General features: G+C 38.3%; 1 protein-coding gene across 33 annotated transcripts in view; it reads right to left on the reverse strand.

The window, feature by feature from the left end:
- KCNMA1 (potassium calcium-activated channel subfamily M alpha 1) overlaps window positions 1-17434 on the reverse strand; it is a 722982-nt gene that overhangs the window by 15678 nt on the left and 689870 nt on the right. The gene's annotated exons all lie outside the window — the stretch shown is intronic.

The following is a 17434-nucleotide window of genomic DNA, read 5'->3' on the forward strand; positions in this document are numbered from 1 at the left end:
TTCCTTCTATGTGTACATTTCTCTCACACATGAAACATAACAGGTCTGTCAGGAACAAAACAATTAGGGTTTAAAAACATTAATAGGGGGTCAAATAAAAGAGCTCAAAAAGACATATGTCACCCAGCCTAATTTGAGAAAAGTCTCAAGTGAGGGTCTGCATTCCATTTTCCAAGATAAGAAGAAATCAAGCAGGCTGAAGTGAAATCAAAGCAAAGTTTGCCTGTGTCTTCTGAGGGCATGTGGACCTTTGGAAGTGGGTTAGGAAAGGCAGCTAAATTTCATTTCAGTGATTTTGTTGGTTTACCTGGCAAAACACAGTGGGGAACAAGCCAGGGAAGGACAATTTCCCATCCTGCATGGCCATCACTAGTTCTATGGCTTGGGGGAGGTGGACTAACCATTCTAGGCTTTGATTTTCTCATCCATAAAATAAGCACAGACATTAGGGTCAAGCACATATGCAAAAAATTCCATGAGGACTTCTGAGTTCAGATGATAGCCGTTCACGGGGCAAGATTCACTTTCCTTACTGAAATACTTGCAAAACACCCAAAGTGATAGAAAATTCTAACAGCAAAGGAAACTAGGAATGTTACTCAGAAGGAGTCAGACCCTGAAGAGAATGAATGTATCCTCTACTAAAGCTTAGATGGGCCCTGGGGACACAGAAGCAGAACCAGGGCAGGTACAGGAGGAAATGTTGCTGGTGTGGCCAAGAGATAAGAGCCAGGCGGTGGGTTTAATGCTGGGCTTCACCACTTAGTAGCTGCGTGACCCTGGAAAGTTATTTGTCATTTTTGTTCTTCAGTTTCATGATCTATGAAATGTAATAATGGAGTGGTTATGAGGATAATTTAACTAGTACATGTGAGGCACATAGAAAAGTGCTTGGTGCACCGGAAGCCCTGATAAATACTTCTGGCCTAATATCAGAGACTTGCAGCTTTTGCTGGTGAGAGGGACAGTCAGCTCATCCTCAACCTTCCCTTTTAAAAATCGTTTACACTTGAGGTGAGAGGTAGGCAAACCAAGGCTGTTTACATCATCCCTGAATCTGCACTTTTTTTTTTAATTTTTTTAATGTTTATTTATTTTTGACAGAGAGAGAGAGACAGAACATGAGTGGGGGAGGGGCAGAGAGAGAGGGAGACACAAAATATGAAACAAGCTCCAGGCTCTGAGCTGTCAGCACAGAGCCCAATGTGGGGCTCGAACCCACGAACCACGAAATCATGACCTGAGCTGAAGTTGGGTGCTTAACTGACTGAGCCACCCAGGCACCCCCCTGAATCTGCACTTCTTAATCTCCCCCCATTCTAAGACCCTATTTGGACTCAGCAGTGGCACAGCAAATGTCACCAGGGTGCTGAATCCTGGGAGGGGACAGCAGCAATGGGAAGAGCCACTAGAGTTGTGTTCTAGTAGGGGTCACCTTGGGGAAAATCCACAAACATGTCCAAAGTTTTCGGAGGTAAATCCACAGCCCTACAGTCACATAACCCACCATGAGAAGCAGAAGACCCCTACTTAACCCTGTGGCACATTAAATGAGTGAGTGCTGAGCAAAGAACTTTGACAAGGGTCTCTGCACTATAATCACCCCTTTAGATCAAGACCAAGAGGAGGAATCTAACAGCTAGCGAGGTGGGAAGCAGAACAGTCAAGACCTCAAATACTGAAAAACAGACCTCTCCTTGCTCAAAGATAGAGAGAAATAAAAAGAGCCAGTATACATATTTTTAAAAAAGGAACCATAACATTTAAGATATAAAGGAAAAGCATCATTTTGACTGATTAAATTGTTAGTGGAAGAAGTAATAGGAAAAGATCAAAGCATCTGTTTTGGAATCAAAATAATTTTTTCTTAAATATGGTTTCTATAAGAAGTAAAAGATCAGATTATAAGAAAGCTGACTTCATACAACTTACCCAATTACTTTTTTATGTAAGATATTTAAATTAAAATGGATATGATTAGAGATGATTAAAAGAATCCAATACCCTTCTTAAGATCAGGAACAAGACAAGGAAGTCAACTCTCACCACCTCTATTCAACAGAGCACTGGGGGCTCTAGCCAAGGCTAGAAAAAAATAAGGTATCCATATCCAAAATGTTTCTGTTTACAGAGAACATGATGTTATATACAGAAAATTCTACGGTATCTATTAAAATTCAATCATAGGTAATAAATGTGTTCAGCAAGTTTCCAAGTACAAAATCAATATACAAAAAAAAATCATTTGTATATCTATATGCTTGCAATGAACAATACAAGAATAAAATTAAGATATTCCACATATATTAGCATCATAAAGAATAAGTACTTAGGAATAAATTTAACCAAGGAGGTGCAAGACTAGTACAATGAAAACTACAAAATAGTGTTGAAAGAAATTAAAGAAAATCTGAATAAATATAAAGGCATCCCATGTTTATGGATTGGAAATCTTAATATTATTAAGACAGTAGTATTCCTCCAAACAATCTACAGATTCAGTACAGTCTCTGTCAAAATCCCCAAAACCATTTCTATAGAGACGGAAAAGTTGATTCTAAGATTCACATGAAATTTCAAGCACTCGAAATGACCAAACAATCTAAAAAAAGGAAAAGTTGGAGGACTCAAACCTCCTAATTTCAAAATACACTAGAAGCCTACTATAATCAAGATAGTGTAGTATTGACAGAAGGACAGACATGGGATTAAAGAATGTACAGGAAGAAATTCATATGCTTTTGTCAATTGATTTCAGCAAGGGTGCCAAGTCTACTCCATAGAGAAAGAACATAGTCTCTTAAGTAAATGGTGCTACAACACCTGGGCTTCCACATTCAGAAGAATAAAGTTGGACTCCTACCTCATACTATATATAAAAATTAATTCAAAATGGATCAAAGACTTGAATTTAAGAGCTAAGACTATGAAACACTTAGAAGAAAACATAGGATTAATTGTCATGACTTTTGATTTGAAAATGGATTCTTAAATATGATACTCAAAGTTAAGGCAACCAAAAATAAGTAAATAAATAAATTGAACTTCATTGAAATTAAAACTTTTTTGTGCAACAAAGTACACTATCCAGAAAGTGAAAGAAACCCACGAAACCTGCAGAATGACAGAAAATATTTGCAAGTCATATATCTGATAAGGCCTAGTATCCAGAATACATATACAATCTTAACAACCCAACAATATAAAGACAACCCAATTTTAAAAAAATGGATAAAAGACTCAAACATTTCTGAAAAAAAAGAGATACAAATGGCCAACAAAATAAATGAAAAGACATCACTAGTCATCAGGGAAATGCAAATCAAAACCACAATGAGCTATCTCTTCACACCCACTAGGATGGCTATAATCAAAAAGACTGAGGATGGGGAGAAATTGGAACACCAACACTCTACTGGTGGGAATATAAAATGATACAGCCACTTTGAGAAACAGTTTCACAGTTCCTCATGTGGTTAAACAGAGTTATATATAGCTCAGTAATTCTACTTCTGTGTATATACCCAAGAAAAACTAAAAAAATATATGTCCATATGAAAACTTGTATACAGATGTTTACAGCAGCATTATTCACAACAGTCCCAAAATGGAAATAGTCCAAATGTCTATCACCTCATAAATGCATAAGTAAAATGTCTGATATCCATGCGTGAGTATCATTCAGTTATATGAATATTATTCATACCATAAAAAGGTACAAAGTACTAAACATGCTCCAACATGGATGAACCTTGAAAACATTATGTTAAGTGAAAGAAAATCACAAAAGACTACATACTGTATGATTCCATTTATATGAAATATGTAGAAGAGCCAAATCAAGAAATATAGGCAATAGAGTAATGAATGGTTGCTTGGTGCTCAGGGAGGGAGACAGAGGTTTATGGGCCGTTGCTAAAGGGTATGGACGTTTTTTGTTTTTTTTGTTGCTGTTGTTGTTGTTGTTGTTGTTTGTTGTTTGAGACAATGAAAATGTTCTAAAATTGACTGTGGTGATGATTGTACATACTTGTGATTATACTAGAAATCACAGAATTACACACTTTAAGTGGGAGAATTGCAGGATTATTAATCATATCTCAGCAAAGTTCCTAAAACAAGAGAAACAGCTAAAAGGTAAACTAAACTTGTAATGGCCAGATTTTTATCCATTAAGAAACAGTAATTAACAGTACTATATGATACACTGAAAAATTTAAGTGGGTAGATCTCATGTGAAGTGTTCTTGCCAAAACAACAACAAAAAATACACAGTATGTTGTAGAACTAAAATCACATACATAAAAGTCAGTGATGTGGAAGTAAAACTAAGAAGTTGGCCAAAACCACATGTAGAAACTCTCTTTCATCCTTTCTCCCTCCCTCCCTCCCTTCCTTCTTCCTTCCATCTGTCTGTCTCTATGAGAATGCTGGTAGATACTGAGGAAAGACAACAGACATCAAATTGATAAATAGCAAGTGTTCACAAGTTAATGTCGTAAACAAAATTCAAGCAGGTAAAAATGAGTAAGCAAGCAAGGAAACAGTTGAAAACAACCTGTCCTGAGCTGAAGAATGAACTGAGGATGTGGATTGAAATGGCTCACCAAGTAGGTGTGGTTAACACCTAAATCTGTACTAGGCAAATATTTAAATTTAAAATATGAAATGAAGAAGGGCATCTCGGTGGCTCAGTTGGTTAAGTGTCCGACTTTTGATTTTGGCTCATGTCATGATCCCAGGGTCATGGGATCAAGTCCCATATCGGGCTCTGCACTGAGTGTGGAGCCTGCTCGGGATTCTCTCTCTCCTTCTCTCTCTGCCCCTCCCCAGCTCTTGCTTGCTTTCTCTCTCAAATTAAATAAATAAACATCTAAAAAATATATATTAAATAAATAAAAAAAGTAACCTGACACAATACTGTACAAAAATAAAAAGTACAAGATCAGGTTAGCCAGAGACTTCTCTAGAAAACTTAAGAACGATGCCAACTGAGATTTCAAAAGACACATTTATTCCAAGAATTCTACATAGAACTAAATCATCAATCATTTGTGAAGGCAATAAAAATATTTTTGAAAAAAAAATATTTTGAATCTCTGAGTACCTAAGCATTTATTGACTTACTTCATTAAAAAAAAAAAAAAAAACACTCAGAAAAGGGGCGCCTGCGTGGCTCAGTTGGTTGAGCATCTGACTTTGGCTCAGGTCATGATCCCACAGTTTGTGGGTTTGAGCCCTGCATCGGGCTCTGTGCTAACAGCTCAGAACCTGGAGCCTGCTTCAGATTCTATGTCTCCCTCTCTCTCTGCCCTCCCCAGCTCACGCTCGCACTCTGTGTCTCTGTCCCTGAAAAATAAATAAACATTAAAAAAAAAAAAACTCAGAAAAAAATTTGCATCCTTTAAGATCTTTTCAAACTTTTAGAAATTAAAAAATGAGCAAATTTGTTTTAAAAATACTGGTGAAATGTATTGAAATATGGAATTTAATTAATGGTTGTGTTTTTTATTACTAAACTAAATGCAAATGTCAAAAGTAATCCTTGAGGGAAAAAAAATGACATAAAACTGTTAATACAGTAACATTCATTAATTTTTAAAAGTCCACAAAATGAGGTAGGAGAGAGGAGGATGGATATAAAGGCATCTGAATTCCTTGATCTTATAGAAGGAAGAATCAAGAATTAAATTTTTCCAGACAATAATGCTTAGAAAATATACTTTCACACATATTTATAGAATGCCTCGTAACCACTAACTAGAATCAAAAATAGAATATAGATAGTTCACATACCACTAGAGTCAATGAGCATACAAAAATATACCCAAAGATGGATAATAAAAGACACAATTACAGAGGCACGTGTAAAGCATAATGCAAAATTATAGCATTATATGTTAATAACTAAACAGATATGAACTAAGTGATTTGGTTGAATTACAAAGATTCTCAGACTTGTTCAAAAGCCAAAATGAAAATCAAACTCTGATATATTCATAAAGAAACATGAAAAAACAAAATAAAACAGCCATTGAAAACTGTATTTCAAGAGTAAAATGTTAAATGTTACATTAAGCAAGTTAACTTTATATTGAGAGTTAAAATTTACAATAAAGATATTACCTATTTATGGACAAAATAATATAACTGAAATAGAGAAAGCAAAACTAATTAGCAATTAGAGTAAAATAAATGTGGACTGAGGGTGGTATGTAAAATATCACTGTGTTTCTAGCTTCCACAGCTCAAACCAAAATATAAGAAAATTAAGGATATAATGCAAGTGATTTAGTAGATTTGTGCTAAACTTTGTGACATGTTTAGATAGCTCCCAAACAATAATTACCAAAAAAAAAAAAAAGATCCACAGCTCAAAGTATAAAATCTCAGTATATACAAATAAAGTATGAGCTGTAGGGTCTACATTTAAAAAATTAACATAATAATAGAAATAAAAGTAAATATTCCAGCATCTCCAAGTTTAAAAGAAAAGTATTCTAAAACCTGACTATAGGTCAAGATGGAAATCAAACTTAGAATATAGAGTATTTAAAAATTAAATATTTGAAAATGGTATGTAAAAATGTCATAGACTGAGGCCAAAGCTGCAGAAACAAATTCAGAGCCTTAAATGATTTTATTATTAAATACAAAAGAATCATAATAAATAATGCTAAGCATTAAAAGAATTGTCTTTTATTGTTCTTTTTTATCTTAGAAAAGCAGAAGGATGAAATGAAAAGGCATCAATTAATGAAACTGCAGGAAGATATTTATTAAATTGATAAATACCAGAAATAATTCTTGGAAAAAATAAAATAAGCAAGCCTATGACAAATATAACTAAAAAATAAAATTAGAAATAAGAAAGAGAATATAGTGTCATATACGTTTGAGAATTAACTCTCCTATTCCAGAAGCTCTCTTTAATGTCACAGTTACTGGTCATGAGTAAGAAGAACAGCCACTGTTGTTCAACAGCAAGCAAAGTAATGATCATCTACCAACAGAAAAGATTATTAGGAAAAAGAGAAAAATAGAGAAAAAGACCATGTTCCTTAACATGTAAACTGGATGTTATAATGTCATATTTTCTCTAGTAAGTTATTTTAAAGTGCCTTTATTTATTTTGAGGGGGGATGCAAAGAGAGAGGGAGAGAGAGAGAGAGAGAGAATCCCAAACAGACTCCACATTGTCAGTCCAGAGCCTGAGGCTGTGCTCAGTCCCAGGAACCGTGAGATCATGACTGAAGCTGAAATCAAGTGTCAGATGCTTAACCGACTGAGCCACCCGGGCGCCCCTCTAGTAAAATTTTTAAGTTTGATATATGCCTAATCATAGATTCAACTGGGTTTTTTAAAAACTTGATATGAATATGCTAAATTTCCTCTGGAAACAGTTTATGAAGTTGTCCTCCCAAGTGTTAAAAATAAATATTAAATATTTCATAATTAAACACTGTAGACAATATTAAAAACGAGAAGATCAATCAACCAGAATGGATTAGTGAGAACAAGAGCCTAGTAGTTATACAACCTTCATATGGGAGTTGGCAAATCTGTGGGCCAAATCTAGTCTGCCCCCTATTGTTTTTTTTTTTTTTTTTTAAATAAAGCTTTGTTGGGACCCAGACATGCCCATTTGTTTACAAGTAGGCTTTTGTGCAATAATGACAGAAGTCAAGTACTTACAGAGTATGTATGGCTCTCAAAAGCCTAAAATATTCACCATCTGGCTCTTTACAAAAAAACAGTTTGCTAATTTGTTGTTTAATATGATAAGGAAAGCATTATATACCAAAGGGAAAAAATGTTTCTTCAACAAATGATTTAGGGGCAACTGGCTATCTGGAAAAAATTCTTCAACAATATGGTAATGATTAAATAAGTCACAATACATTTACATTAGTTATATTGTCCAGATATTAATATTATGTTTTCAGAGAATATTTAATGGCACAGTAACAATTATACGATATAATAGCAACATATTCAAAAAAGCAGTATCCAAAAAAACGCCATGATCTAAAATTCACATTAAAAGTGTAGACCTCAACAGATAAAGGCTAATTTATGTAAAAATAATTGTATTCTCAAATTTTACTTGGTAATTAATTATGGGTGATAGAATTCTGATTGACTTCAATTTTTTCCTGTAATTTTATTTATTTTATATAGTTTTGACTATGAAAATGTATTTATATTTATATTAAATTTCTAAAAAAAGGAAATGAATGAATGAATTCGTATAACTCAACAGCAAAAATAAGTCACAAAAAACATCCTACACAAAATGGACAAAGGAACTGAATAGACATTTTTTCAAAGAAGACATTCAAATGACCACCAGATACATGAAAAGGTGTTCAATATCACTAATCATCAGGCAAATGCAAATCAAGACCACAATGAGCTGTCTCCTGACACCTGCTAGAATTACTGTTGTCAAAAAATCAAGAAATGACACATGTGTTGATGAGAATGAGGAGAAAAGGAACCCCCTGTACACTGTTGGTGGGAACGTAAATTGGTGCAGCCACTATGGAAAACAGCATGATTGTTCTTCAAAACTTACAAATAGAACTACATATGATCCCGCAATTCCCCTTCTTGGTATATCCCTGAAGGATGAAAAATCACTATCTTAAAGATACATCTGCACTCCCATGTTCACTGCAGAACTTTTTACAATAGCCAAGACAAGGACACAACCTAAGTGCCCATTGGCAGACGAGTGGATAAAGAAAATGTGGTATATATATATATATACACAATGGAATAATATCCAGCCATAAAAAGAATGAAATCCTGCCAACTGCAACAACACGGATGAATCCTGAGAGCGTTATGTTAAGTAAAATAAGTCCAAAAGAGAAATACAAATATAGTATAATCTCACTTATATGTGGAACCAAATAAATAAATAAATAAATAAATAAGCAACTATCTCACAGAAACAGAGAACAGATTGGTGGTTGCCAGGGCCGGGATGTGGGGATGGTGGTCAAAGGATACAAACTTCCAGTTATAAGGTGAATAAGTTCTAAGGATGTAATGTACAGCAGGGTGACTACAGTTAACAATACTGTACTACATATTTAAAAGTTGCTAAGAGTAGATTTTAAAAGTTCTCACACACATACACACACAAATGTAGCTATGTGAGATAATGGTTGTGCCCACTAACCCTATTGTGGTAATCATTTCTCAGTATAATACATACATTGGATCATTGCACTGTATCCTTAAATGTACATAGTGTTAAAAGTCAATTATATCTCAATGAATCTAGGCAAAAGAAAGGAAGCAAATGTTTATAAAGTAGTTAAAGGCAAAAAACACAGCCACAAACAACCTGATGAAAATATAGCTGAATACTGAACTGATCTCAGGATACCTGAGAGTTCGCTTGTTTGGCAAGCACTTTTTCAGCATAAAAACTATAGAAAAGAATAAAACAAAACAAAATAAAGCAAAAAAAAAAAACCAGTATAGAATAATTCACAAAAGAAAATATGCATTTACACGACTACATACAAATTAGAAGTTTATATACTTCAAAACTATCATAAACGCAGTTAACAGAGAAAATAATAGTGTCCACTAGAGTGCAGAGGATGACATTTATCTAACAGTTATGGAAGTGCAAATTAATAGGAGATAACCTGGCAATATTAAAAGCATCAAGAGCTTTAAATGTTCATATTTGTTAAAAACTCAGAAAGTTTGCCTCAAGATAATAAACTGCTTCTTGTTCAAAGATTATGTACAATAATGTTTATCACAGGGTTAATTATTATTACAATAACAAAAATTTTAAGTGAAATGCCCCACAATAAATAGGTAATGGTTAAATAGATTCTGGAATAGCTATATGTTAGAATCTCATGAAATCCTATGAAGGCTTTGTAAATCATGATACCCAATAAGACGACATGATTCAATGCTCTGGATAAAATACTAACTGTGGGGGTGCCTTTGTGGCTCAGTCACTTATGGGTCTGACTCTTGATTTCGGCTCAAGTCATGATTTCACAGTCATGGGATCAAGTCCCACATTGGGCTCCTCTGGGCATGGAGCCTGCTTGGGATTCTCTCTCTCCCTCTCTCTGTACCCCTCTACCCTGCTCATGCTCGCTCAGTCTCTCTCTCAATAAATAAAAATTAAAAAAATAGTTACTGTGAAAATAAAAGGGGAAAAAACCCAACATAATAAAACTGAATGATTCCATACTTATCTATCCATCTGGGAGGAAATATACCAAAATATTTAAAAAATTTTTTAATGTTTATTCATTTTTGAGAGAGAGAGACAGAGACAGAGACAGAGAGACAGAGCATGATCAGGGGAGGGGCAGAGAGAGAGGGAGACACAGAATCTGAAGCAGGCTCCAGGCTCTGAACTGTCAGCACAGAGCCCGATGCAGCCTCAAATCCACGAGCTGTGAGGTCGTGACCTGAGCTGAGGTCAGAGGCTTAACTGACTGAGGCACCCAGGCACCCTGGAAATATACCAAAGTATTAATCATGCTTATCTTTGGGTGTTGAAAATATGGTTCACTTTATATATTTATATATATTTATATTTATATATATTCTTTATATATTTCTTGTGCTTTCAAAATACCCCACACTGAGTATGAATAACATTTCTAATGAAAACAGTCAATGATTTTTAAATGAAAACCACTATAAATTCTGTTCTGCAAAGTCTAGAAGGTCAACATGAAAGATTATTGTTTTGTTAAATCTTTAGGATTTGGCTTTCCCCTTCTGTGTTGAAACCAGTTACACTGAAACAACACAAACTTCAGATCAATCAGTCACTGACATTTATTGAGCATCTACTAATCCTTGGGTCTTGGTTTGTGCCTAAAATTGTATGCTGCTCAGAGTGTGTCACTTTCAAAATTTCCCATCACACAGGTATAATTTCAGGGCAGGCCACAGGGTTTCATGGGTGCCCGAACAACACAGAGTTCACTCATAACTCTGAACACAAATCTCTGCCCTCTGACCTGGCTCTGTATCCCAGACCTCTCTCCTTGATTTTTCCACGCAGGCATCAAGAAGCAGCACTGCGGGCAACAATACCGGCTACGACAGAGAATAATGACGTCTGTCTGTCAGCAGAGCACTCTTGCTCCTATTCTGCTGCCTCAATAATCAGCCTGCAGAGAAGTACTTTGAGCATTGCATGTGGGTGTGTTCTAAGCATGCATCAAGGTCTCTTTGTGATCTGAGTGACTTGGTGGAAAGACCATGCTTTTCTTGAAAAAGGATATCCAGCTGGTCATAATGGAAGGCACAGATTTCTTCTTGTGGTTGGGGTATCACTCACAGAGCATAACATCGGTCTGCAGCTAAGCACCAAATCCAGAGCTTTCTGCATAGAAAGTGGCTGTTTCAGCACCACACGGCAAACCAGATGCTAGGACTTCAAATACCAATTATCACAGACAATTCCTGTGGAGGATGCGCCAGCTACAGCAAACTTCCGTACAACTCCCTTGACCCAGAAGGCACAATTCTTTTCTGGATTAATAGAAACACTAGAACTGAAGAAACACAAACTTCTGGAGGGAGGACTGCAGTATGGAAGTGTGATCCTTTGCCTCCTAAGCTTCTGTACTGCTGGCCTTTTCTGTGACTGTGTTCATCTTACTTCTGCTAGAAGCCTTGTGAGGGACTTCCGTATAGAGCCTCCAGACTTAGCCGGACTAGTCTTCAGGGATGCTATGGGCAGAGGCCATGGCTGTTCCTGTGTCACATGGGCTTTGGGAAGCCTATGGGAACCAAGGTAGGGTCTTTCTTGTGCTTGGAATCAAGAGACCCATGTAGGGGCGCCTGGGTGGCTCAATTGGTTAAGCGTCCAACTTTGGCTTATAGGTCATGATCTTGCAGTCTGTGAGTTTGAGTCCCGGGTCAGGCTCTGTGCTGACAGCTCAGAGCCTGGCACCTGCTTTGAATTCTGTGTCTCCCTCTCTGTCTCTCTGTTTCTCCTCTGCTCATGCTCTCTCTCTCTCTGTCTCTCAAAAATAAATAAAGGTTAAATGTTAAAAAAAAAAAAAAGAGGGAGAGAGGGACACACACACATGTTGTTTAGGGAATAGGGGAGCCCTTCTTCCTACTACCAAGGTCAGGACTCCATCCTTAGTCAGGAAAGCTTTTCTTCTAGGTAAGACAACATGGTCCTGACTTCAGAATTCAGCTAGTATGGCTTTAAATCCCTGATTCGCCACTCAACAGCCATGACGATGGGAAAGTTACCTGACTTTAGTATGCCTCGAGTTCCTCATCCGTGTAACCGGAATCCAAGAAAACCCAGTATGAGCCAGCTTACAGTGTTAAATGAGATACTTTGTGTAACTTTTAGTGCACAACAAATACTCAAAAAATGGTAGTTTATAAAAGTAACAACCAACTAGCAATGCAAGCAATTTAGAAAATTCTGTCTCCCTACGTTTCTGTGTTCTCAACTCTCCTATCAGAGAGCTGGACCACGTGCATGGCCTCCTTGGCCTCAGAACTTTGACCTTTCTCAGATATAGACGGAGTAACAGGGCTTGAGGAAGCTGAGAAACCCTGGGCAGAGGACCTGACTGCACAGAGAAATCTGAGGCCACAGTGCCACCTAGCCTGCTCTGCAGACACCCCTCTGTGCCTGTGTTTCTAACACACTGGAGCATCTTCCTCTTTTTATTTTTTTAAAGTATAATTACCAGAGCTTATGTTTCACAGTTAATGCTGTCAAGCCTGTTAAACTAATTGGTCTTTTATAGAAAATTTAACTGAAAATTAACACATCTTTTAATAACATTGCCTTAACTTTAATGGCACTTTGCCTTTCGTTTATAATTGCTCTAAAATTGTCATTTTCCATGCCATAGCTGCCATTTTTTATATTTGCTAGTTTGCATGGTGTAGATTTTTATTTTTAGTATTTTTCTTTCATGAGGGATGAGAACGATTTGATTTTTTTTTTTTTTTTTTTTTTTTTTTTCCCAATCCCAGGCCTTCCTGGCCTGATGTGACAGCAGTGGTATGTTCCAGGTGCAACACAGCTCACTACCGTTTGCTACACAGACATTGGCGCTAGCTGGTCTGCCTCAGGATGGCCCACAGGCTGTCTCTCACCTAGTGAGCAGAGGAAGTGAGGCTTTAGGGTGGAATGTAAGGAAGAGGGCCATGGAGGAATAATCTGTTTATGTTAACGTGGCACTGGATTAGCTTGGGCTGACTGAGAACTTGTCCCCTCCAAAACACCCTCCTTAATGCAAGGACAAATGCAAGTACAACTAAGAGAGTAAATCGTGTGGGGGAGCCTGGGTGGCTCAGTCAGTTAAGCAACTGACTCTTGATTTTGGCTCCGGTCATGATCTCAGTTTGTAGGGTTGAGCCCTGCATCGGGTTCAGTGCTGACAGCGCAGAGCCTGCTTGGGATTCCCTCTGCCCTTCCCCTATTTGTTCTCTCTTTCTCTCAAAATAAATTTTACAAAGTAATAATTAAAAAAAACCAGAGAGTAAATCATGTGGGTCCATCTTCCAGATGGTCACATTCTTCATTCTTCCCAACATAAGCTCGGTAATTTCTGGCAAACAGAGACCAGCTCTCTGATATTAGAGAATAGAATACAGAAGCATAACATATATGTGTCTGTGAGTACATACACATATGCGTATATGTACATGCATAGATATGTACACACACATATATAATCTACTTCTTTGTAGTTACATTTGATCTTAAATATTTGTCAACTCTGTGAAAGATTTTCATCTACCTTTGTCCCTACCTGATTCCTTGAATGTGGTAAGAGGCTGTTAATATCATTCTCATTAACAGTTAGACCCAACTGAGCCCCAGACAGTGGAAAAGACAGACACAGGATGCTGCTGAGCTGGGACCAGAAGCTCTAAGTCCTAATTCATGGGCTGGTGCCACACTGTTTCTCCTCTATGTCCTTGCCTTTTTTATGAAATACTAACTTATTGAACATGCAAACACTCACCCTGGGCATTGATGCAGTGGGCAAAGCAGAGGTACACGTGGGATAAAATGCTCATACTGAAGTTTTTCTTGGGCTCCTGAGGGATTCAGCACTGAGGGTCCCTCGATATGACGGCATCCTCTGTTGTGCCTGCAATGCTTGTTGGATGTATAGGACACTGGAAAAGGGGGCCTCTGGTTCTCCTCTGCCCTTTCCCTTTACACTGATAGGTATGTCTTTCTCTGTATTTTTTTCCAGGTTAGGTAGAATGTACAAATCTGAAACTTCAGGGAATCTTATTTTCTAAAAAAGCAACAACACTGCGACTGTGCAGTGGAATTCATCAGCTCTCATTACAGGATGCCCTCTTTTCTCCCCAGAAGGGGTTGTCTTCTCAGCACTCCTTTGATAACGATGGTACAGTGTGGTATACTTCTGTCTGAGAAAGGTTGAGGGTTCAAAGAAAATGGACATCACATGTTCAACCTCCTGACTCAAAGGACAGGCAAATGGCCAGAAGACCAGGGATGCTCTCTGATGACAGTCGTGAGGGCTCACAAAATTAGAAGCAGGAGGCCTGTAAGTCTGATTCGGCAGAATGGACAGGCAGGGACCAGTGGCATGAGTAAAACAGGCCTGGTAGAATCCAATGGGGAATAGTGTGGGCTGTAGCTAAGGGGACCATCGCTCAGCTCTAACCAATTGCTGCTTTGTGGGCATCTGAGAATCTGCTTTGTGACTCTAATCAAAATTAGCTGGAAACCCATATTTTATGTGTAATCTTGTAATTTTAAAACATTGGCAGCAGATTCCATTTAAACATTAAAAACCTTTTGGAAATGCAGAACCTGTCTGTGGGATGGGTGTTGCCTGCTATGTGCTGTTTTGAGACTTCTATGATAGACCCATCATTACAAGCCAAATATCATCAGTCCAGGTACTCGTGCCAAAATATTGTGCTGTTTCTCTTTCTTTCTTCTCTTAAAATGAGTGCACTAGGATGGCACATGGACAGAAAAATAACCAGAGGTTGAGTTCAGGACTCAATTCAGTGATGGATTTGTCCTTCCATCCAGAACACACAGGAAGCAGTGCCCTTAGGAGGATGCCAGTGGCATCCAAAGGAAGAAGCATCCTCTAACCAGGACTGAAGTGTTTAACCCCGGACTTAGAACCTTGTGGAGTGTGATGTTTTGGACGCAGAATACTCACAGTATGGACGACAGCTTTGCCTGTCTGACTGCTTATTGTATGTCCCTCCCCGGTATCCACTCTCTTCCAACCATGATGGCCTTCAACTACTCTCTCAGACAAACCAAACCCAGCTCAGCACCACTGTTCAGCCTTTGCCCTGTTCTTTCTTCTGCCTTGGAAAGCTACTCGCCCTCACCCCCAGGCGCTTTCTTCTTCTGATTTTTTGGTGTCAGCTTCCAAGTGTTCTGTTAAGATAGCTTTACTCTGACCACGGTTGCTAACACAGGTCTCTACACCCATGCAAACTATTTTATGTTCTTCAAATCAGTCTTGCCCATTTCATAGTATTCATTTACTACTACTAGCAGTAATGATAACTACTGTCATTTACATAGTTATCGCCCACTAGAATGAAAGTTCCAACAACAGGAGGGCAGGGTCTTCCTCTTTCTTCTTCACTACTGAATCCTCAGCATCAAAATAGTGCCTGGCATTTAGTTAAGTGCCCAGTGAAGGCATCGATTAGTAACAATGAATGCATATAGAGCTTGTCATGTGCAAAGCACTGCACTAGTCACTTTACAATCTTAACTCATTTAATTATCTCATCAATTCTGTGAGGAAGGTACTATTATTTTTTTTTTGATATTTATTTATTTTTGAGACAGAAAGATAGGGCGTGAGTGGGGGAGGAGTAGAGAGAGAAAGGAAGACACAGAATCCGAAGCAGGCTCCAGGCTCTGAGCTGTCAGCACAGAGCCCAACCCAGGCCTCGAACCCACAAACCGTGAGATCATGACCTGAGCTGAAACCGGAAGCTTAACCAACTGAGCCAAGGTAGTACTGTTATGATCCCAATTTTAAAGATAGGGAAACTGAGGCACAGAGAGGTTAAGGTTACACAGCCAGTACATGGTGATTCTGGGCTCTGGATCCAAGCAGTCGGACTCTTAGTTCATGACTTATCTTTTCTGTCTAGGGAGGGTCCAGGTAGAACTCACATTGGGGGTGAGGGATGGGAAGAGTATGTAGCTGTGGAAAAGAAGTCTGAATACTCGCGTGCCAGTTTTAGCTCTAAATACAAAGAGGCTTCCTTTCATCTTTCTCGTCTGTGTGTGACCGGCAAGCTGGTACCACTCTGAAAAACACATTTCTTATTTTTCGGTCGTCTTCCTAGAGGCATCCACCCACAAGCGTAATTACTCCCTCTCATCATGTGTTTCTGCTGCTGATTAGCAGGAGGCAGCCGTGAGGCCATGTCTGCAACATCCCTATCTGTTCAGGAATGCCTGCGATGAATCAAAACATTACTCTTTTAACAAATGAAGCAGGAAGCAGCAGGAGTTGACTTATGAAGGACAATATTCAGGGGATGTTTGGACACATGATTAAATGGCAATTTGGGGGCTAGAAAAAGGAGATCATGGACATCTGAAGAGGTGTGTGTGTAAATGTCGGCATGCTGCTTGTAAGCGAGTGCCTGGGATGAAGCTTACCTCTGGCTCCCGCTGCTTGGAGAGGCCTCAGTTTCTCAATTTACATTCCTGCCAACCCTCTCAGTTCCTTCTAGTTACTGCCTTGGTTCTTGACTAATCTCCTGGTTTTTCATACATGAGGTAGAATGCAAAGAAATCACAGGTAACATTTTTGTCAACTGGGTCTGAGGAACCCGACTCAATTCAAGACCTCACTGTGCAACTTGTTCGTCCCAGACGATGAAAACCAGGCCTGGAATAACTGGATACGCATTTTGACTAATGATTTGAAAAGTCACTGTCAGTAGATTGGTTAAATATGTCCTGCTTCAGGTTTGTGCACGTTATTGCCCAAAAGATCAGACGCTAGAGCTGAAGTGCCTCTCACGGTTCTGGGCCCTCAACGGATGAAGCTGGTGATGAGTACAATGACAGTTACTAGATTCTTGATACCCTTTTTTCCCAGGCTGGAATTCAGAAGGAATGCTGCTGGCAGACCGTAGCATCCATACATGCCTTAGCCACTCTCTCCCAGACACTTCAGTTTGCATTTCAAAGGAGATTAGAGACGGCTTTTTAAAAATTTCAAGCCAACCCACTTTGATTTCTCATCTGAGTTTCCAAGAACTGACTCCCTGGTGGTGCTACAGACAGACAGTTGTGCAGCTCAGATCCAGATGTGCCCCCTACCCCCGCCCTGTGGCTACCGTGGGCCCCTTCAGTTGTGTAGGGGTGAAGTTCTTTGTTGCTTAAAATCAACTTTATTGGTTT

Source organism: Panthera pardus, unplaced genomic scaffold, assembly GCF_024362965.1.
Source record: "Panthera pardus isolate Hobbes unplaced genomic scaffold, ASM2436296v1 HiC_scaffold_22, whole genome shotgun sequence".
NCBI lineage: Eukaryota > Metazoa > Chordata > Mammalia > Carnivora > Felidae > Panthera > Panthera pardus.